This window comes from Acinonyx jubatus, chromosome B3 (assembly GCF_027475565.1).
Source record: "Acinonyx jubatus isolate Ajub_Pintada_27869175 chromosome B3, VMU_Ajub_asm_v1.0, whole genome shotgun sequence".
Classification (NCBI taxonomy): Eukaryota; Metazoa; Chordata; class Mammalia; order Carnivora; family Felidae; genus Acinonyx; species Acinonyx jubatus.
The window spans coordinates 123,262,370-123,284,064 of NC_069386.1; the positions used below are offsets into that span (position 1 = coordinate 123,262,370).

The 21,695-nt window shown below is 40.8% G+C and overlaps 1 protein-coding gene and 1 pseudogene across 5 annotated transcripts in view; one reads left to right on the forward strand and one right to left on the reverse strand.

Moving 5' to 3' along the window:
• STON2 (stonin 2) overlaps nucleotides 1-21,695 on the reverse strand; it is a 145,608-nt gene that overhangs the window by 26,632 nt on the left and 97,281 nt on the right. The window lies entirely within an intron of this gene.
• On the forward strand, nucleotides 1,474-8,129 carry LOC113601405 (gametocyte-specific factor 1-like; annotated as a pseudogene).

Consider the following 21,695-nt stretch of genomic DNA (forward strand, 5'->3'; position numbering starts at 1 on the left):
TTTTGAGGTTTGTTTTGTTTGTCTTGTTTTTGCTTAGTATGAACATTTTAATTTTAATAATCAACATAAAGCAATGGAAATAACAAATATTCACTGGTAGGCACATTAGGTATTGAGAAAAAGCAGAAAACATTCCTGTATCAGGAACCTGTGACTAGAAAGAAAAAAAAAAAAAGATTATTTTGACCAGGCAGTGACTTAGAATGACTTTGTGGGGGGCGGGGGGGGGCGGGTGCTCTGCATCTCCAGTGATAAAAGCCTGTTCTAACTGCTGGCAGGCAAGTGACTCTTACTTCCCGGAAGTGGAATGAACTTTCAAGGACTTGTGGCTCTCCAGATAATGACTTCCAGTTCCATGAAAACAAAGCACAGCAGCTGGAAATAACAGCCTGTCTGTTATTATCTAGTCCCTATTCCATATCTTAGAGCTATCATTCTCAGTCTGGTCTGACAGAGGCTTCTCCAGCTCCAGGATTCCAAATCCCCAACTGTTTTGGATAGACATAAATGCCAGAACTTAAAACCAAGGTTAGAAGGGCACCTGGGTGGCTCAGTCAGTTGAGCGTCTGACTTTGGCTCAGATCATGATCTCATGGTTCGAGGGTTCAAGCCCCACATTAGGCTTTGTACTGACAGGGCAGAGCCTGCTTCAGATTCTCTGTCTTCCTCTCTCTCTGCCCCTCTGCTGCTTATGCTCACTCTCTCTCTCTCTCAAAAATAAACAAACATTACAAAAAAAGTTTAGAAAGAATTACCTTTGAGCAAAATCACTCTGGAATCAGACCAACCTGCTGGAAGTCATTAAATTCTCAAGCAGGGCTAAAGTCCCTGATCTACACTTCTGCCAGAGCACACACAGGCATGATCTCTTTGTGTTTATTTTCCCACTCTGGCTACTACATTACAGTCTTTTGAACTTAATTGTGCTGGGAACTTCATCTAGGAACCCTAAGTTGGGAAAGCAGAAAAAAATGAACATCTTCAGAAATTAAGTAATAGAAAGATCAACAAAGAAGAGTTTAGTCACCTACCATTAAATTAAAAGGTGACTTGGGTATAATTTCAGAAAGAATTGATAGGAATGGGTCTAAAGTCCACTAATCTGTAATCTCATTAATTACACCAAAGGTTAAAAACTTCCTTCTAACACAAGCAGTTCATGTTCACTGAAGAAAATTTAGAAGATACAGGGAAGCGAAAAAAAAATAATAAAAAGCATCCAAAGTCCCACTTTTACCATCAAAATAAGAGACATCTGGGGGCGCCTGGGTGGCGCAGTCGGTTAAGCGTCCGACTTCAGCCAGGTCACGATCTCACGGTCCATGGGTTCGAGCCCCGCGTCAGGCTCTGGGCTGATGGCTCAGAGCCTGGAGCCTGTTTCCGATTCTGTGTCTCCCTCTCTCTCTGCCCCTCCCCCGTTCATGCTCTGTCTCTCTCTGTCCCCCCCAAAAAAAATAAAAAATAAAAAAAATAAGAGACATCTGTACTATTATAAAGGTTGATGAAGGGGAAACTGAAAATAACATAGTTAACTGTAGGACTCAGGTGGGAATCATGGGACACAAAACTGTACTAGGACCTGGTGGTCACCTTACAATATGTGCCTGGACTTCTGTCCTCTTAGGCAAGTCCTCTGAACCTCCTTGGAATATTACAGATGTTATTTACACACGCATACAATAATGTGTTGTATAAGAATATTTTGTGAGACCATCTCAATAAATGAATAAGATTTAATACCCATTTATGATAAAAACTTTCAGCATACTAGAAATGGAAGACAAATTCCTCAATCTGTTAAAGGGTGTATATATAAGAAAAAACTCAGCTAATATTATAATGATGAAATATTGAATGTTTTCTCCCAATTTCACTGCTTCTAGTCAATACTGTAGTGGAGTGCATATGCATGGCAACAAGGTAAGGAAAGGAAATGAAAAGCAAAATAAAGAGTTAAAACTCTTCATAGGTGGCATGATTATGTACTCAGCAAATCCAAAAATATCAACAAAATCATAGAAGTAATGAGTGAATACAGCAAGGTCTCAGGATACAAAATCATTACCTAAAAACAAATTGTATGTCTAAATACTAGTAACAAATGAATGGAAAATTTTATCTTATATTATTATGTATATTTTTTAAGTAGGGTTCACACCCATCACAGAGCCCAACGTGGGGCTTGAACTCATGACCCTGAAATCAAGATCTGAGCTGAGATCAAGAGTAAGACACTTAACTTACCGAGCCACCTAGCCACCCCTGGAAAATGAAATTTTAAAAATTATGATTTACAATATGATAAAAATATCAAATACACAGAAGTAAATGTAATAAAAGATACAGAAGCTCTCTATACTTGAAAACCATGGAACACTGCTGAGTGACATTAAAGAAGGCGTAAATAATGGAGAGATTTCATGTTAATGGATTTGAAAAGTCAAAGTATAAGATGGAAAAATTTGTGAAATTGAATTATAGAGTCAATGCAATTCCAATCAAAATCCCCAGACTTTTTTTTTCCCTTTGGTAGAAATGGATAAGCTGTCAATTTTTATTAAAGCCTGTCAATAGCCAAGATAATCTTGAAGAAGAAAATTCTGGAGGGCTTACATTACTAAATTTTAAGATTTACTGTAAACACTCAGTAATTAAGACAGCATGATAGGAAAGACAAATAGGTTAATGGAACAGAATAGAGAGTCTAGAAGTAGACCCAAACATATACAGTCATTTGGGTTTTGACAAAAGTGCCAAGAATTCAACGGGAAAGTTCTTTTCAATAAAATGTTCTAGAGCAACTAGACATACATATGGAAAAAAAAAAATTGACCTTAATCTCTTCCTCTCTCTATATATACTAAAATTAAACTGAGAAAGATCACAGATCTATATGAGAGCCAAAACTATAACACTTCTACAAGAAAACATAAAAAACCCACCTCATGACCTGTGGTAAGCAATGACTTCTGAGGACAAAGAAAGCACTACCATGAAAGAAAAAAAATTAATAAATTGATTTTGTCAATTTATCTATTTTTCTTTTTCATTTTTTTAAATTTTGTGTTTTTAATTTATACCCAAGTTAGTTAGCATATAGTGCAGCAATGATTTCAGGAGTAGATTCCTTAATGCCCCTTACCCATTTAGCCCATCCCCCCTCCCACAACCCCTCTAGTAACCCTCCGTTGTTCTCCATATTTAAGAGTTTCTTATGTTTTGTCCCCCTCCCTGTTTTTATCTTATTTTTGCTTCCCTTCCCTTGTGTTCATCTGTTCTGTGTCTTAAAGTCCTCATGTGAGTGAAGTCATATGCTATTTGTCTTTCTCTGACTAATTTCGCTTAGCATAATACCCTCTAGTTCTATCCATGTAGTTGCAAATGGCAAGATTTCATTCTTTTTGATTGCCGAGTAATACTCCATTGTATATATATACCACAATTTCTTTATCCACTCATCCATCGATGGACATTTGGGCTCTTTCCATACTTTGGCTGTTGTTGATTTTCTTAAATCAATTTATTTATCAAGATATCACTTAAAAAGTAAAAAGGCAAGCTACTGAAAAGAGACATATTCAGAATCCCTAAAGAATCCTCACAAATCAATAATAAAAAGAGAAATAACCCCCCCCCAAACCCAGGCCCTTCATAAAAGAAGCTATATGAATGGCCACGGAGCACATGATAAGGTTATTAGACATCAAGGATGTGTAAATTAAACTACAATGAGATACCACACATCTACTAGAATGGCTAAAACTGGAAAGCATGATAATATCAAGTGTTACAGGATGAAGAACAACTAGAACTCTCTTATGTTGTTGGTTAGAGTATAAAGCTGTAAAATCACTTGGAAAAATGGGTTAGCAGCCTCTGATAAATTTACACATTCATCTAACGTATGATCCAGCAATTCCACTCCCATGTTTGTATGCAAGAGAAGTGAAAAATATGTCCACAGGTAGATTTGTTCAAGAACGTTCAGCAACTTTATTCATTAAAGAACTGGAAACACCCCGAATATCCATCAATAAGAGAATGGATAAGCAAATTGCATCATATTCATATAATAGAGGACTACAGTTATGATAAACCTAAATATTTAGACATGCAGCAACATGATAAATCTTAAAACCACTACCTGAATCTCAAAAGTCACTAGCACACCATCACTTACCCTGGTTCATTGATTCATCTAATCTCACACCGACCCTTCAAAGTAGATACTATTATCCATCAGTTTTAACAATGAAAAAGATTCACAGAGGAAAACTAATACCCAAGATTGTATTTACTCATTCATTAGTTCATTCAAGATTTACTGAGCATATACGGCTTGCTAACAGGTGGTGTGTCACATGCTAAGGATATAATGTTAGCAAAATTAGACACAAGATTTAAACTCAGTCCTTCCACTACACAACACTGCCAGGCACTGCAACAGGTCCTACATTTAAAAAAAAACAATGTGTAAAACACTGTCATTGCAATTATGATACAATACAAAGTGTTCTCATAGGTTTATGCAAAGTGCTGTGTGATTCCCAAAATGAAAAATGACTGATAATTCTGCCTGAGTTGGCTGAAGCCAAACTGGCAAAAGGGTGGGCATTTCAGCTGATAATATAACAGCAGATAGAATGCTTTCAGGCACTGAGGAAGAGTGGAAAGAGTGTAAGATTTGGAACTAAGTCCACCTGGTTGGGATGCTGGCTCAGTACTGATATTTGTGAAATGTGAGTAACTATTCAGAAACTTGCGTGGTGGTTGTGAATACCTAAGGATCTAAGCACATGCAGAAGAAACTCAATTTATAGTAGGTTTTAGTTTTTGAACAAATAACTGGTGTTACTCATACTGCCAACATACATCTCCTATTGTAAATTGTGTGTCAATCTCCAGAAAGCCTTACCTCTCAAAACAAGAATATGATTGACTTTCTAGGCTTGAAAAGCTTAAGATTAGACCCCAAACCCATAGTGATTTGCTGGCTTTGATCTCCCTCCTCGTTTGAACATGACTTGTGCCCAATATACACCATGAGACTTGGGATTAAGTAGAGTTGGCTATCTTAGTTTGAGTGGCTTATACAGGGTTAGAAGCCAAGACCCAAAAACACTTGGACTAGTGGGAATAGCAGTCACTCTGCATTGTTCCTTTTTGTACAAAACCACTCAGAACATGTACTTTATCACTGTCTCCTCTGTGCCCAGCTCACAGCAATGCTCACTTTAATCTGCATGAGATACCCCTATCGGTGTACAGATTTCTAGAACAGAGGCTAGTGGTAAGAAATCAATCTGAGAGAGACAGCCTAGTAAGGGAAGACCAAAATGGCAGAATTTTCTCAATACATAAAGGCTCTTCCTGTGGCACCTGCATCCAAGATTTTAATATAGATCATGAAATAGGCTCAGTATCCCTTCCGATGGCACAGCAGGCTAGCGCTGCTGAATATTAAGGCATTTACAAAACAAGAGCTCAGAAGTTGTTTGCAAGGCTGAGTGGCTCTTTATTGACATATCCAGTCAAGGTAGAATAATTATAGCAAGAGTGACCATCGCACCAACCTCTCCTAACCACATAGGTTTATATGTGCACAGTTGACTGATGAACTGACTCAGAAGGGTGTTTACATTATTTAATCATCAGAGCAAACACTGCAAACAGCTTGACAATGAGCATGGCACGTTGGAGACAACAGGCTTGCTCTGTGGCAGCCACAAGCAGGCTGTAGATGATGTTAGGCAAATTATTTAAGTTCTTCAAGCCTCAGGTCCCTCACCTATAAAATGGAATAATGATGCCCTGCAAGATGCCGTGAGAGTTACAGATAATGTAGGCAAGTGCCTGGCATAATTCTTTGCATGTGCCAGACACCTAATAAGTGGTTATTCTTGTTATCATAATTAACCTAAGGCGTGGCTCTCTATAATTTGGGGGGAGCCAAGGAAAAGATACGTGCTACGAGTTGACTGCTTTTGTTGGATAGAGGCCATGTTCAATGGCTTTTAGCCTGCTTACATGGGGTGAATTTCAGGGAAGGGTTTGCATGTGATGGGGAGGGGGGTGTGCAAATGAGAACATGTACTGGGTGAGTGGAGGGTAGCAGGACAAAGAGGGGAGAAAAGGGGGAAAACGACTTTCAGAAAAAGAACTTGTATCTTATTACTAGACTATAAGCTATTTGAAGGCAAGGCCTATCTTTCATTTTATGTTATTTTTTACCCTGTTTTTATTCATCCCTACAAACTCCATCAGACTCTTCGACAACACCTGACACCCAGGAGACACTCGGCAAATGTTTACTGATACACACCTGGACCACACACTGACTCTCGCTCACAGGTGTGGCTCTGACTAAGCAGGAAAAGGAAATGGACAGTGGTGGTGTGGGACAACTGTCCAGCAGTGATTCTGATAAGCAGAAGTGCCCTTTGTCCCAGCAGCTGAGTCACCACGCCTTCACACTGACACACTGCGACAGGTTCCACTCACAACACCAATAATGACATGAGGTCATTCCCTCAACAAAGCAATAAGCCCCAAACAAAGGCTCCAAATCTTAACACAGGGAAGGTCTGTCCCAGTCAGTCACCTTCTATCCCAGTTAGCACATCAGATACATGAAATATTTGTCCCATCCTGGACTAGGCATCCTACACACACCGTGTTCAATAATCCTCCTGACAACCCTATGGAAGGTGTTAGGTATAGTTTGCAGGTGAAGAAAATGAAATTCACAGGGGTTAAGTACCTTGCCTAAGGTCAAATGTCAACCAGGTTCAAAATCCTATAGGACAGCACACATACTGAAAGGTGTACATATCAAAAATTTTTATATTCGTGTAAGCAGTTCCAACTGAAGAAACAAGTCTCCTCGTACCACTTTCTTATCACACCCACTCCAAGGGCAGCCACTCTTCTGACTTCTCACAACTCTCTGAGTTTTGCCTGGAATACTCTAACATATTGTAATTTCTCCTTCCATTGAATTCTTCAATTTTTCTTATCTGTAATTTCCTAATACCCTCTTGTAGTGTCAATTATTTGTTCTTTTACATACCTTGTCTTTCTAATTACTATTGTTATAAGCTCCTCGAGGCCAAGGGTTTATACTTCTTTGCATTCCCCTGGTGCGTCCTGCATGGAGAAATGACTCCACAATATATGTACCTAACAGTTAACTTTTGCTTTCTGTGTACCTGGCACTGTTGTAAGCATTTTACCTGGATTATCTCATTTAATCCTTCTAACAGTCCAATGAGGTAGGTACTGCAATTGCCTCCCTTTTACAAATAACGATGCTGAGGCACAAAGCAGCAGCTTGCTCAAGGTCAAACAGTCAGAGAGAGACAGTCAGGATTCAAACCCAGCATTGTTATTCCAGGGCATGTGTCAATGGGAGGGCTTTCATTATTCTCTTCTCTTTTCCTAACATTTTTATTCAAATATAAAACACCCGTAGAAAAAAGACAACATAAATCACACATTTAAAGTTCAATGCATTCTGAACGTGGGGAGAGCTTGTCTGAACTGGGCACTTGGATTCAGCACCTTCATTTCCCACATGGAAGAAACGTACATGGATTCCCTGGACGCTGAAAAGCTATTACAATGCCCCTATGATAAAAACCACCAGATTAGGGCCTGTAGGTTTCTTTATCATCTTACCAAGTGCAGAAAGAATCATCCTGACGTCACAAACCAATTGGCTACTTGTCCCTTCACCAGGTTCCTTGAGCTAAAATCAGTCATCACATCTCAAGCTGTGATGATAAAAGTTGTATTGAGAAGAATGTTATCAACCAAACCAGGAACCCTACAGGATAGGAGACTCTGGCTGAGAGCACATGGCAGTGCCTTCCTTGTGGTGAAGACTGGGATTAAGATCTATGGGAACAGAGCAGCACCCCCCTTTGTCTGGGGCACAGCCAACTACTGTGTCAACAACAGCCCCGCAGGCAACACACTTATGGAACATAAGAGTAACCTGGCTTCAGGCATGCATATTCCCATGCCTGGGAATATGGCTCTATGTTCTGCCATGGAAAAACAATGGGAATGCCCAGCAACTGAATATCTACCTCATCAAATGCCAGACCCTAGAAGCTTCTTCCCACTAATAGTGGGATCATTTTTTGTCTCCTAATCTAATTATAGAAAGATAAACTATCTGTGACTTTCAAAATGATAAGCACCTTTCTTTTCTCCCTGCTTTGAATCTTCACTCATCTGATGCAAGAACCCTCTAACTCAGAAGAACTGTTTCAAATAAAGCATCAATGCAGGTATCTTCAAAAAAATAAAAAATAAATACAATTCAATGGGTTTTTACAAAGTAAAGACACCTAGATAACTCACACCCAGATCAAGAGACAGAACATGGTCTGCACCCCAGAAGACCCCTTAGTGCCCCATTCTAGACACTAACTGCACCCTCCCAGGGTGTCCACTATCCTGACTCTTCACACCATATATTCATTTACTTACTGTTGAATTTTATATAAATGACATCATATAGTATGTCCTCTGTATATCCGTGAAATCCATTCACTTTGTTGCATACGGTGTGTTACTTTGCATTTCTATATTGTATTTTCTATATCGTATTGCATTTTCTATATTGAAGTGTATGGGTGTGACATGATTTATCCATTCTGGCTGATGGACAGTTGATAGATTCTAAACTTAATTAACTGTAGCCAATGCTTCTGTGAATATTTTTATACATGCTTTTTGGCACATACATGCGTGGGATTTTCTTGGGTACCTAACCAGGTATGGAATTGATAGGACATTGGGTATGCAAAGTGATCATACCCACTTACACTCCCATCTGCAGCGACTGAGAGTTCTTTTTGCTCTAAATCCTTGTCAACACTTGATATTGTCTAGTTTTTCATTTTAGCTATAATGGTAGGTGCGTGATGGTAGGTACTGTGGCTTTAATTGGGCTTTCACTGATGCCTAATGAAGTTGTGCATATACTGGTCATTTGGATATCCTCTTCTGCAAGTACCTTTTCAAGGCTTTTTTTCCATTGGGTGGTCTGCTGCTTTATAGAAGTTGATGTGTAGAAGTTCCTTATACATTCTGGATAGGAGTTCTCAGTCAGGTATGTGTGTATTGCAAGTATCTTCTCTCGTGATGCAGCTTGCTTTTAACTCTCTCACCTACTGATAAACAGTTGTAACTTTAATGTAGTCTAGCTGATCAATTTTTTCCTTTACGGTTAGTACTTTCTGAGTCTTGTTTAAAATGTGCTTTTTAGGGGCTGCTTTATTAGAGACTGACTGGTGGGGCTGCCGGGCAAGGTCCCCAGTCTCCCTGAAGCCACATGTGCTAAGCTAAGCCACTGCAAAGCTCTTTCTCTGGAATTTTACTCTTTAGGAAAATAAAAATGAAACTGAAAATGGCCGTTATTCATTCATCAAGATGACAGCACTGGAAGAAGCCACCTGCAAGTCCTCACTAGAGACCCAAATTCTGTTCTACCCCTGCTCTTTCTGAGTATGGCTTTTCAGCTTGATTTCTCAGTTTTTCCTTCAATTCTGTGAGCACACCTTTCCCCTCACCCCTCCATGTCCTTCCAATAAACTCTCCTTTAAAAAAAATTTCTGGGACACCTGGGTGGCTTGGTGGGTTAAGCATCCAACTCTTGATTTCGGCTCACATCACAATCTCACAGTTTGTGAGACTGAGCCCTGCGTTGGGCTCTGTACTGACAACACAGAGCCTGCTTGGGAGTCTCTCTCTCCCTCTCTCTCAAAATAAATAAATAAACTTAAAAAAATACTTTAAAAAACTTAACAATTTCTAGTTAGCCAGAGTCTATTTACTGTTGCTTACAATCAAAGAATTCTACTGATTCCTTCTTTCATTCTCTCTATATTGACATTACCTATTCATGTGGCACTAACCACAAAAGTATAGCTTGATCAGTTACACTGTGCAAATAAGAAATTTCATCTTCTTGAAACTCAGTCCTCAATTCTTTCATGACCGCAGTGTGATTTTTCTTTTCTTTTTATGTTTACTTATTTACGTTGAGAGGGAGAGAGAGAGAACAGGTGGGGGAGGAGCAGAGAGAGGGACAGAGAGAACCTCTGTGCTGTCAGCGCAGAGCCTGACACAGGGCTCGATCCCATGAACCATGAGATCATAACCCCAGCTGATATCAATATCAAGAGTTGGATGCCCAACCAACTGAGCCACCCAGGTGCCCCAGTGCAGTACTATTTTCAAAAACTATGAGCTTTCTGACATCCCAGAGATGGTTCTGCTGTGACACTTACATCAGGAAAAACAATGGCAGTTTCAACTCATTGGCTCCTAGAGAAATGAAGAAAGGGAAATCTAGCTAAATCTGGACATTCTCAAAAAAAATCCAGACAATAAAAATGTATAACTGTGAGAGCATTAACTACCCTCAACAAAGTATCAGGCAAAGATTGTTCTGCAGCTGTGCCTAAGTCTAATTACTATCTTTTCTTCACTGACAGCTATAATAATGAGCATTGATAATATAAGTAGAAGAGCAAACAATACTTTGTAGAATACTATTTAAATGAGCACTTGTAAAAATCAAATTATCCTAAGTAGGAAGCATGGGGGAAGGGGGTGGCAATCTGCAGAAGCACTGTTATAACTGGAAGGGTGTTTGGGGAACCAGCTCAATAATCATGCACCCAGACCCTTTATGTTTCGCAAAATCAGACCACAGGTCAACATGAACAAGAGAGATTTTTTTAAAAACAAAGAAATTATATCTCCAAATGAGTCTAAGCTGGCAAGTCATACACATATTGCACTGATGCAGTTGTAACATTAGGCGTTTCTGGATTACATCTTTTTGAGATGTAATGTGTTTTTAGAAACTATGGTGTTTTTTTCAGCATGACCTTAATGGTGGCAAATCTCTATTCCTGGACATTGACTGGACTGGATTCTCAAAAACAGTCAAAACCCAGAGTCAAAGCTAGTGAGTAAATTTCTATAAATATATTTCCTTTTTTAAAAAATGGGGACAAACACATTGGGATGCCTGGTCGCTCAGTTCCTTGTACATCAGACTCTTGATTTTGGCCCAGGTCATGATCCCCGAGTTGTGGAACAGAGCCTCTCATTGGGCACTATGCTGAGCATGGAGTCTGTTTGAGATTCTCTCTCTCTTTCTCTCTCTCTCTCTCCCTCCCTCCCTCCCTTTGTCCCTCTCCTCCGCTTGTACTCTAAAATAAAATTTAAAAAATTAATGAATTAAAAAAAATGGTAACACAACACAGTGTAGGTTTTGGAGTTAGATAAATCTGTATTATTATTATTATTTTTTAATTTTTTAGTGTTTTATTTTTATTTTTGAGTGAGAGACAGCACAAGCAGAGGAGGAGGGGAGAGAGAGAGAGGGAGGGAGACACAGAATCCGAAGTAGGCTTCAGGTTCTGAGCCGTTAGCACAGAGCCCGATGTGGGGCTTGAACCTGTGAACCACAAGATCATGACCTGAGCCCAAGTCAGACGCCTAACTGACTGAGCCACCCAGGGTCCCCAAGAAATTTCTATTCTGACACTTGCTGGTATATGATCTTGAACACAAGACAGCCTACTTGAGTCCCAATATCCTTATATGTCAGAAGGGACTAACAGTCTGATGGGTGTAGTTGGTAAATGAGATAATGTATATGAAGCTATTATATCTTTAGCTTTTAGCTTTTATTATTGTGACTAAGGAAGGAGAAGGCTTTTGTCTGTTGAGTGTAAACAGGTTCTGAAATGACTTGCCACAAAACAGTTTACAAATTTTAGCCATCACCATTAGTGAGTGACACAACTTGCACTGTCTCTGGATTTATGCAATCCAGCACAGACCCAGAAATTATTTCTAAAAGGACCCTAAGAACAAAATACAATGACAGAGTCCAAGTACTAAAGCTGGAGCATTTATTCACAGGTGTGCCTCTTGGTGTCAGAGGAGGCCTAGATGCTCACGTTCTAATTCTGACCCATCCCTAGCAATGCCCATGATGAGGCCCATGCAGAGACGGTAGCTTTTGGTGCAGGGGAAAATGAAAGAACTGATGGAGGAAGGAGAAGGGAAACCGGATTCACTCAGAGGACATCTTTAACCCATAGACATATACACTAAGGCACTGCAGGAGGATCAGGGTCAGGATGGCTGCTTTAATAAGCTGCATCTTCAAAATTCAGAAGGGCTGTTTTCTACGGTGGTACTAGCCAGGAAGAATAGGCTGGTCTTCTGATGGTCAAGCTTCATTTGTTTCAGCAACTGAATTAACAATCTTTCCTTGGTGTTTGCCTAAAACCTTACTCTGCTCTACTTCTCTGGGAACAAAAATAGGTCATCAAATACCCCACAAAATCTGGTTACCTTGACCCCTGAGTCTTAGTGTCCTTGTCAATAAGATGAGGAAAATCACACCTGTTTCACAGTACTATGCACATTAAATGTGATCTCATAAAAGCATCATTATAGTGTCTGACACATAGTAGTTGCTTGATGAATAAGTTATTATTGGCTTGAAACAAAGAAGCAAATGCAAAATGTTGCATCTGAACTACTAAGAAGATAATCTATAGATTGAGAGAAAAACTTAGTCTAGTCTGGATAATTCTACAATTTGCTGAATCTTGGTTTTGAACAATTGCTATTATATCTTTAATGTATATTTTCTCCAGATACTTTCTCTATACATCCTTGTTTATCTACATATATCTTACAATTTTGCTTTATTAAAAGAATTAAAAGCCACTTAACCAATTATCCTTGAGAAAATCTATTCATGAATATCCAGGTCTTGTGCTACACAGGTCTGACATTTTCTTTGAATTACAGAGCTAGAGGATGAGGTTCCACAGAGGATGGATATTCACTAGATGATGAAATATTCCTTCAATCAATCCCCTGGACCATGTGTGGAGTATAGGGGGTCTGTTTCTGTTGTGATCATGACTGTATACCTAACAGCACAGAGTTAGTGGAGGAGTTCTTTTTCAGAGGGGAAAAACAGGAACTGTTCATTCTGTCATCACTGTCTCTTTCACATAATAGATGTGTATGTCCTGTAGCGAGTCAGGGATAATGTGCCAAAGACAGGAAGAGACTGGGTCAAAGGTGTCATTACCTTGTTTGAGACTTCTCCACACAGATGACCACCTTCACGCTTCAAAAACAATGGCTCTCCAATTGTTTTATGGCGATGGTCACTTTGGAAGAGCAATAAACCAAAAGACCAAACACAGGGGACCCTGAATTAGGGCTGGAAGACCTGTCCTTCTGCCACTCAGGGAATTCATTTAATACCCTTGGGCCTCAACTTCCACATCTGTAAAGTGAGTAGGGTGAATTAAATAACACTGAATTTGTCTCGTGTTTAAAACTGTATAATTTATACCCATTCTTCTACTTTTTTATTGTGAAAGACACCAATGGAAACCACCCCACTTTCACCAGAATGAAGAATAAAATATGGCTTTGATCATAAAAATGAAAGAAATGATAAAATATGAATTCAAGTTAAATATATATACAGTGCTGGGGTACCTGGGTGGCATCTTAACCTGTCTGTTAAGCATCTGACTTTGGCTCAGGTCATGATCTCACAGCATGTGAGTTTGAGCCCTGCATCGGACTGTCTGCTGTCAGCACAGAGCCCACTTTGGATCCTCTGTCCCCGCCCCCTCCCCACCCCTCCCCTGCTGGTGTGCGCTCTCAAAAATAAAATAAAACATATACATACACACACACACACACACACACACACACACAGAGACACACATAGACACACATACTGCCATCCTGCAGTCATTATCAGAGAGCTGCCTGCCCCTTGTGTGAATGACAGAACACTATCTGTGAATCCTCAAAATGGCTCATTTAATTCCAACTTATGAACTGTCAAGACTAACCAGGGCTGCAGACAGATGCGATGCCTCCTCCCCACTAACTGTGGTCAACATGTAAGCTGTAGGCAGCATCAGGAACAAGTGGTGGAGGTTAAGTCATGTTGAACTGGGAAGCAAAAGTGGCAGCCAAATTGCTGAATACAGAGGTGTTCTGCATGAGCTGATCATGGCTAACATTTGTTGAGTATTTATTCCAGGGCTTATAGGCATGTGCTTTATATACATTACCTAATGTTTACCACCTGTACTTTGTGGGTCAGGAGGCTAGGGCTACAGAAGCTTAGGGTCCCAGCTCTGCTACTCAGCTATAATGTAATGGCCACTCTTTCACAGAGGGGCTGAACCGGGGACCTCCTGTTTCCTTTCTCCTGTGCCTTCTTTCCAGGTCCAGTGATTCATATTCCTTCCTCTCATTCCTGAGAGATTGGGTAGCTCAGAAAGTTTGACACTTGACTTGCTCTTTGACTTTTAAACAGTGTTTTCCTCTAGGTGCCAAATTGTTCCATGACTACTCCTGTCTTCCTTGATCAAATCAACTGGTACCAGTGGTAACCCTAGGGCGCTTGCTATGTTAGACATTAGTTGGTGCGGTCAGTTTGAGCTAGGATTTGAGCGTTTACAGCAAGACATGTTGTAGACTTGCAGAACAGGTAAAAGTGGGTCAGGAACTTAGATTACCACTTCCTAGAAGACAGAGCTGAATGCACATTCCTTTTTGCACTGCACTCAGTTTTGCATCCAGTCATCAACAGGTAAAGAATCAGTATGATATACCAGAAAGAGCAATGGAATAGGAGGGAGTAGAAGAACATGGGCACAGGTCTCCATCACCCCCATTGCTGCCCAGCCACTGCTCCCCTCTCTTCTGCCCACACTGGAATAAACCCTGATATTGAGAACTACCAAATGTCAAGGGGTGTTTCTAACTCAGGAGGAGGAAAGAAGAAAAAAGGCTGAAATCTCGTCATCATATTAAAAATGGCAACAAGTTGGGGCGCTTGGGTGGCGCAGTCGGTTAAGCGTCCGACTTCAGCCAGGTCACGATCTCGCGGTCCGTGAGTTCGAGCCCCGCGTCAGGCTCTGGGCTGATGGCTCAGAGCCTGGAGCCTGTTTCCGATTCTGTGTCTCCCTCTCTCTCTGCCCCTCCCCCGTTCATGCTCTGTCTCTCTCTGTCCCAAAAATAAATAAATGTTGAAAAAAAAATTAAAAAAAAATGGCAACAAGTTTTCAACATACACTATATGCCAGACACTGTGCAAAAAAATTTTCTTAGATGATCTTATTTCCTTCCCACAAGGCTCCTATGAGAGGGACATTATTATTAACTCCATATAAAGACAAAGAAAATGAGGCACAGAGATGTTAAATAACATGCCCAAGCTGTACAGGTAGGAGCTGGTAGAGCTGAGATTTAAGAGAAGCTTTGCCACTGGAAACAAAGGGATTTAAAGAATTGTGTGAAAGTGCTAGAAAAGGGCAAATTCCTAGGAAACCAAGAGACGCCTGGAGCTGACCTGCTCTGAAACTACCTCGCAAGGGGATATCAAATAGAAAGGCAACACATTCCACATATTATCTTTGTTGAGCATAGTTTTGTAAATGAAGGAGGGGCCAGTTAATAATGCCTCGTGAGACACGTGAGCCTGATGGCCTGGCTGTTTGTCAACTCAACACAGTTACGTCCTGGTCTTTGGCCAACATGGCATACCGTACTATCTCTGCCCAAGTAAGTGAACACGCAGAGTGGACATACGTGTGCATGTGCGCGCGCATGTGTGTGTGTGTGTGTGTGTGTGTGTGTGTGTGTGTGTGTGTGTGTGTAGGATGTGTGCAGCATAGGCACAAAGCCCATAGGCACACCTTGCATTCTTGGCTAAAATTCCTTCCTCCCCATAAAGAAGAGAGATTATGTGACTGTTTTAGTCATTCTTCTCTTCCTGGAATGGCTTTGGGAGGCCTGTAGTCTGGCTGGGGTTTAACCCCCCAGTGGACCAAGCCTAAAGGCCGGCGACTGACACCCTCTGGGCCTGTGGGTTTGGGTGAGAAAGGGAAGCAGGAACAAGTGTGCAGGCAAAGGCTGTCCTCTGCCGGGAAAGCTGAACTCTCTCAGCTATCCATACTCTCTATCTATACCTGTTCTCAAGATAAATTGAAGTTATTTGGCTTTTTGAAGCTAGAGATTTCATGCTTTCTACAGAAGCTTAATCAGTATAACTTCCCTAAGTCACTCTCCTCCAAACTGCAAACTCAGTGAGACCAAAAGGAGTTAGTTGTATTTTCTAATTTAATCAACTCCCCCCTCTTCCTCCTGTACCTGGTTGATGAATTCTCGCTTTTCCTTCCTGGCAGCATCTGGTCTAGGCTTGCTGTTCAAATGTGCAATGCTAGCTCTGGTTTCATAATGCGAAGGCCTGTATTGATCCTAACTGTACTGGTTTACAGGAACCTGCCAATCCTCTGGAAAATTGGTATCTTCCTGGTTTTTAAAGCAAAGAGATTTCTGGAGTCCCGTCAACTCTTTGTGTGCTTATAATCACCTTTTGATTGCAAACTCTTTGTGTTTCCATTACTCAACACTTCAGGTAAGAATTCTGTTTAAGAAACATGTCCTTGCTTGTAAAACCTGTCAGTCACATAAGGACACTTACAGGCAAATTAATTAAAAAGATAGAACCACATGATTTCAAAGCTCTTCTTGCTGTCTCCTCCTCCTCCTCTCTCCCTCCCTCTCTTTTTTTTTCTTTTTCATCCACTGCTTTTATTCTCTATACTGTCTTCTAACAACCTCCTTCCAGGACCTTGCTTCAGTTCATGGATTTTGTCACAAAAGACTAACCAGTCCCATCAAGGAAAATGAAAATCTATCTAATGATCAGATCAATGACAAGAGCCCTGGGTTTTTTGTTAATTTCTTACAGCATATTCTGGGTATGGGTTGAGATGGTAGAGAAGAGAAACAGGACAAGTAAATCTGAAGAACCTGAAGGGCACAGACTGTGATGTGATCATCTTTGTACCCTCCAGACAGCCAAATGCAGCACTGTCAGTCTAAAACAAATGTTTACTGAGTGACTCCTATGCAGAATCAATGGTGAACAAAACAGATTGGGTGTCTGCCTCCCAAAGACCTTAGCCTCATTATGAGAGAGAAAATTGACTTTAAAAAAAATGGGGTGCCTGGATGGCTCAGTCAGCTAAGTGTCCGACTCTTGATTTTGGCTCAGATCACGATTTCACGGTTTTGTGAGTTTAAGCCTCGCATCGGGTTCCACACTGACAGTGTGGAGCCTGTTTGGGATTCTCTGTCTCCCTCCCTCTTTGCCCCTCCCCAACTCACTCTGTCTCTGTCTCTCTCAAAATAAATAAACTTAAAAAAAAAGATAATTACAAACTATACTAAGTATGATGAAATAAAGGAACACGCTTAGCAGGGAGCATATGCCTGGAGCCCTGCTCTAGCCTGGGGGGTCAGGGAAGTCTTCCCTGAGGAATCTTTGACACTGAAGTGTAGACCTAAAGTATGAGGAGTTAAAGGAGCTGCAAATTACAAGCCCTTCAAGAAAGCAAAGGCATTTTCTACTTTTCCAACAACTGGAGTTCCAGTTTTTGTGTGTGTATGAGAGACGTGAATGAAATGCTAGCAATGTCATCCACATCTCTCATTCTATATGCAGTGGAATTAAAATCCCCACTTAAGCTGCCCAAGGCCACTCAGGCTAGGACTAGACCCCCCAGGGGCTGCTGGCTCCCAGCCCAGAGCCCACTGGACCACACCACAAGAACTGGGAGTTTCAGTGGCCACACCAGACTTAAAAAGCAGTGCTGAGGGAACTCTGAGACATACAGACCAAGGGCTTATCCCATATTCAAATGGTATGTAGTGGGTCAGGGATAAAAGTTTTTAAATTTTTTTTTTTTACATTTATTTATGAGAGACAATGAGAGAGCACAAGTGGGGGAGGGGCAGAGAGAGAATGAGACACAGAATCGGAAGCAGGCTCCAGGTTCTGAGCTTTCAGCACAGAGCCCGATGTGAGCTCGAACCCACAAACCGTGAGATCATGACCTGAGCCAAAGTCGGACTCCCAACCCAAATGAGCCACCTAGGCGCCATGAAAGTTTTTAAAATGGAACTTTTAAGAACTCAGTGCTGCTTCTAAAGAATGGCTGGAGACATTCAGATATTTCTGACCAAAATGTTTTCGTAAACCAGCAACAAAGAGTGAACCAGGCAGACTTCTCCATCTGCGTGCAAAGTGAAAACACTACTGTGGTGATGTGATTAATCAATACAAAGTGGTATTTAAGGTCTGCTGACTTCACCCATTAGTCCAACAAGAACTACAATTAGCCCTAAACTCTAATCTTAACCCACCTGAGAAGCAGCCCCGAGTAAACAGGCAGGGCATTTTTTAAATGCCAGTGACAGACACCTCCTGGGAAGTTAATACCACCTAAGTGACTTTCCTCAGCAGCTTCCCCATTTTTGTTCCTCTCTTTGCAACACTGCTACAGCAAGTAAAGACTAACACCTCCATTTCTCAGTCTCAGTTAACTTGTCCTTCCTTCTCAACAAAGATACAGAGTTGATTAGAAGGACTGGTAAATACAGAGGGAAAGACCCACATTCTGGTCGACTCTGGCATCTCCAAACTTAGAAGTGAACACAACATGGGCAATCATCCAAGAGCTTCACTACCACCTATTTGTTAAGCAAAGACAGTAAGAGAAAGGTTCCCAAAAGAGAGAGAGAGAGAAAGGTTTCCAAAAGCTGCCAGGAGGCAGGTCTCATTAAGAAGGCAGGGAAAGATACTATAGACTACCTCTAAACCTCAAATCCTTCTCCACTTCACATCTCTTCAGGGGACAAAAGATTGGAAATGTCCCTCCAATCAAAACAAGATCTCTCTCAGCCTTTCCATGATTCTTAGCCCCTGCTTTGTGTTGGCTTCTTTGTGTCTGCAAAGAAGCTGCTTCATTGAAACATCATAGAAAACACACACACACACACACACACACACACACACACACACACACACACACACAGTTGTCCCTCAGACAATGAGGTCGCCTGCATACAGGCATTTCCAATGTAGGCAGGAGACAAAGCCTGCAGAATTCTCAACCTGTTGCTATAGTAGCAGAAAGAATGTGATTCAGGCAGCTCTGCTGAGATCCATATCCAAATCCCTCCAGCTCCCAAAGAGAACATTAACCCTTCACTACCCCTTCTTGGGGGCAGAATCACCTGGGAAGAATCCTATATTTGTCCTAGGCACTAGATATCATACTCTCAGCATCCACTCACTCATGCATTCACTTAGTACCTAATTAGATTCTCTTATGTTGGATTCTAGGTTTTTGGTGGTAAACAATGCAGCTATGGCCCTTGAGACTGAGTAAGAGGAGGTGTAGGATATTAAATTATTGCTCAAATAACAATATATTATGCAGCATTAGCGTTATATGGGAGACACAAGAGGTTTCCAGCAAAACCATCACCAGAATGGAAACAACCTATCCAAGAGAACCAGCTTATACAATAATGGTAGCAGACTCCATATAGTCAGAGCCATTGCAATTACTTGATTGTTTGCATGTGCTAATTTGACAAGACTACCCCTAGAAATGCCTGTTCCAATCATATCATGGCTCCTACGAAGCATTAGTTTAAGTGAGTTGTTTAATCAAATCAGCTTTCCACATAAAATAGAAAGAGCGTTGTTTGTTAGAGAACCACTGCAAGCAATTGGTGAACAGTCACTAGGCAACAGAAATGGCAGGTGAGGGCTCAGAAAATACATGAAATAAGTACAGTCACAGGGACCCTGGGAGGACTTCTATCTAAACAGTCCCCACCCCAATTTATTTCTGTGATCAAAACAGTAACAAAGAAACCTTAGGAAACAGAATTTAGAAATGACCTATAATCCAGCTTATTTTCCTTAACATTATAATACAGAAATCTTATATTATTGAATACCTTCCTGCTAGAATTCTTTATTTCCCATGGAGCATAAATACTAGGAGGGAGGGGCTTCTTAGGAAGAGAAACCCATTAGGTAATCGTAGCCTCATCTGCTTTTTGTGAAACAAGGCAGCATCGATAAGACTGCCAAGAAAAAGCTGACAAACCAAGAGGGCAGGTTTCTAATCTCAGATGGCCAGTAGATGTGGCTTCATGGAAGTTACATAGTCTTCTGTATCTCAGTTTCCTCGGAAGTAAATTTAATACACTATGCAGATCCAAAAGCACAGAATGGTCAATAGCAATGCCTATAAACCTGTGGCCTGAAATAAAGTACAGTTGACCCCTGAACAACCCGGGAGTTGGGGAAACGGACAACCCACACAGTTGAAAAATCCACATGTAACTTTTGACTCCCCAAAACCTAATCACTAATAGCCTACGGTTGACCAGAAGCGTTACTGATAAGAGTAACCGTCAATTAACATATTTTGTATATGTTTTATATGCTGTATTCTTAATACTGTAAGCTAGAGGAAAGCAAATGTTATTAAGAAAATCATAAAGAAGAGAAAAATACATTTACATTACTGTAAAAAATCCATGTATATATGGACTTGTGCAGTTCAAACCCACGTTGTTCAACATCAACTGTACTCCATTGTTATTCTTAGTAACACCGTAAAACATAGTTTCTGTTGTGGAGAGTATCTGAGAAACTCAATCATATTTCGGAACATGGGTTTCCTATCTCGACCAGAGGCACAGGACTATAGATCTTTCATTAAGCAATCCAGAAAGAGACAGGTAATCAAAAAGTATATTCACGAAAATCTCTTTTAACCACTGCAACATTGGGCTAGTATTTGGGAAAAGGTTCCAAATGATCTGACTAGATGGAAACTCATTTCTTTTTGCCTTGGAAAGAAGTGATGGTAGCAAAGGGATGTGATGTGACCTAACACAATGACTTCACCCCAAATCATGCCCTTCCTGGAAGTGGCCAGTGAATAACCGAACTCATGATCCCTTTACACTTCGGGGAATGGGGTGAGAATAGAAATGGAGGCATTCTAGTGCCATATTTCTTATCTATCAAGTTTGAGGTAATTATAGGAATTTTTTTCCCTTTAACACTCCATTGCAGATCATAGCAGCAAAGACACTTACTTCTACACTTTCTGGAACCCAGTTTTGACTTCACCAGCTTTTCAAAGAAGGAAAAAATATAAATCCCTCACATGTCCTTCCCCCATCATGGGAGTTTACTTTAATGACCCTAATTCTTTACTTCTCTCTGTACCCATGCCCTCTGCCACGTGACTTTGAGGCTTCTCTCTGCAAATTTGTATTTCCCTAGCTTTTGACAGTAGATTTGGCCATATGACCTGCTTTGTCCACCAGGATGTTAACAGTCAATGGCATAACCCAGAAGCTTGAAATGAGCTATAGCTCATTGTGGCTTTTTCTCTTCTATGTCTGCTATCATTGTGAGAAGAACGTGCCCAAACAGTTGATCTGAGAGAAAAATTGAGGGACATGTAAAATAAAGCCACCCCCGATGAAGCTAAGTCAAGATCAGTTGATTCTTCCCACCCTAACCTGCAGACATAGGGGTTAATAAAAATATATTGTTGTGGGGCACCCAGGTATCTCATTCGGTTAAGGGTCCTACTCTTGGTTTTGGTTCAGGTCATGATCTCATGGTTCCTGGGATTGAGCCCCAGGTAGGGTTCGGTGCTGATAGTGCTGAGCCTGCTTGGGACTCTTTCTCCCTGTCTCTCTGCCCCTCTCCCCCCCCC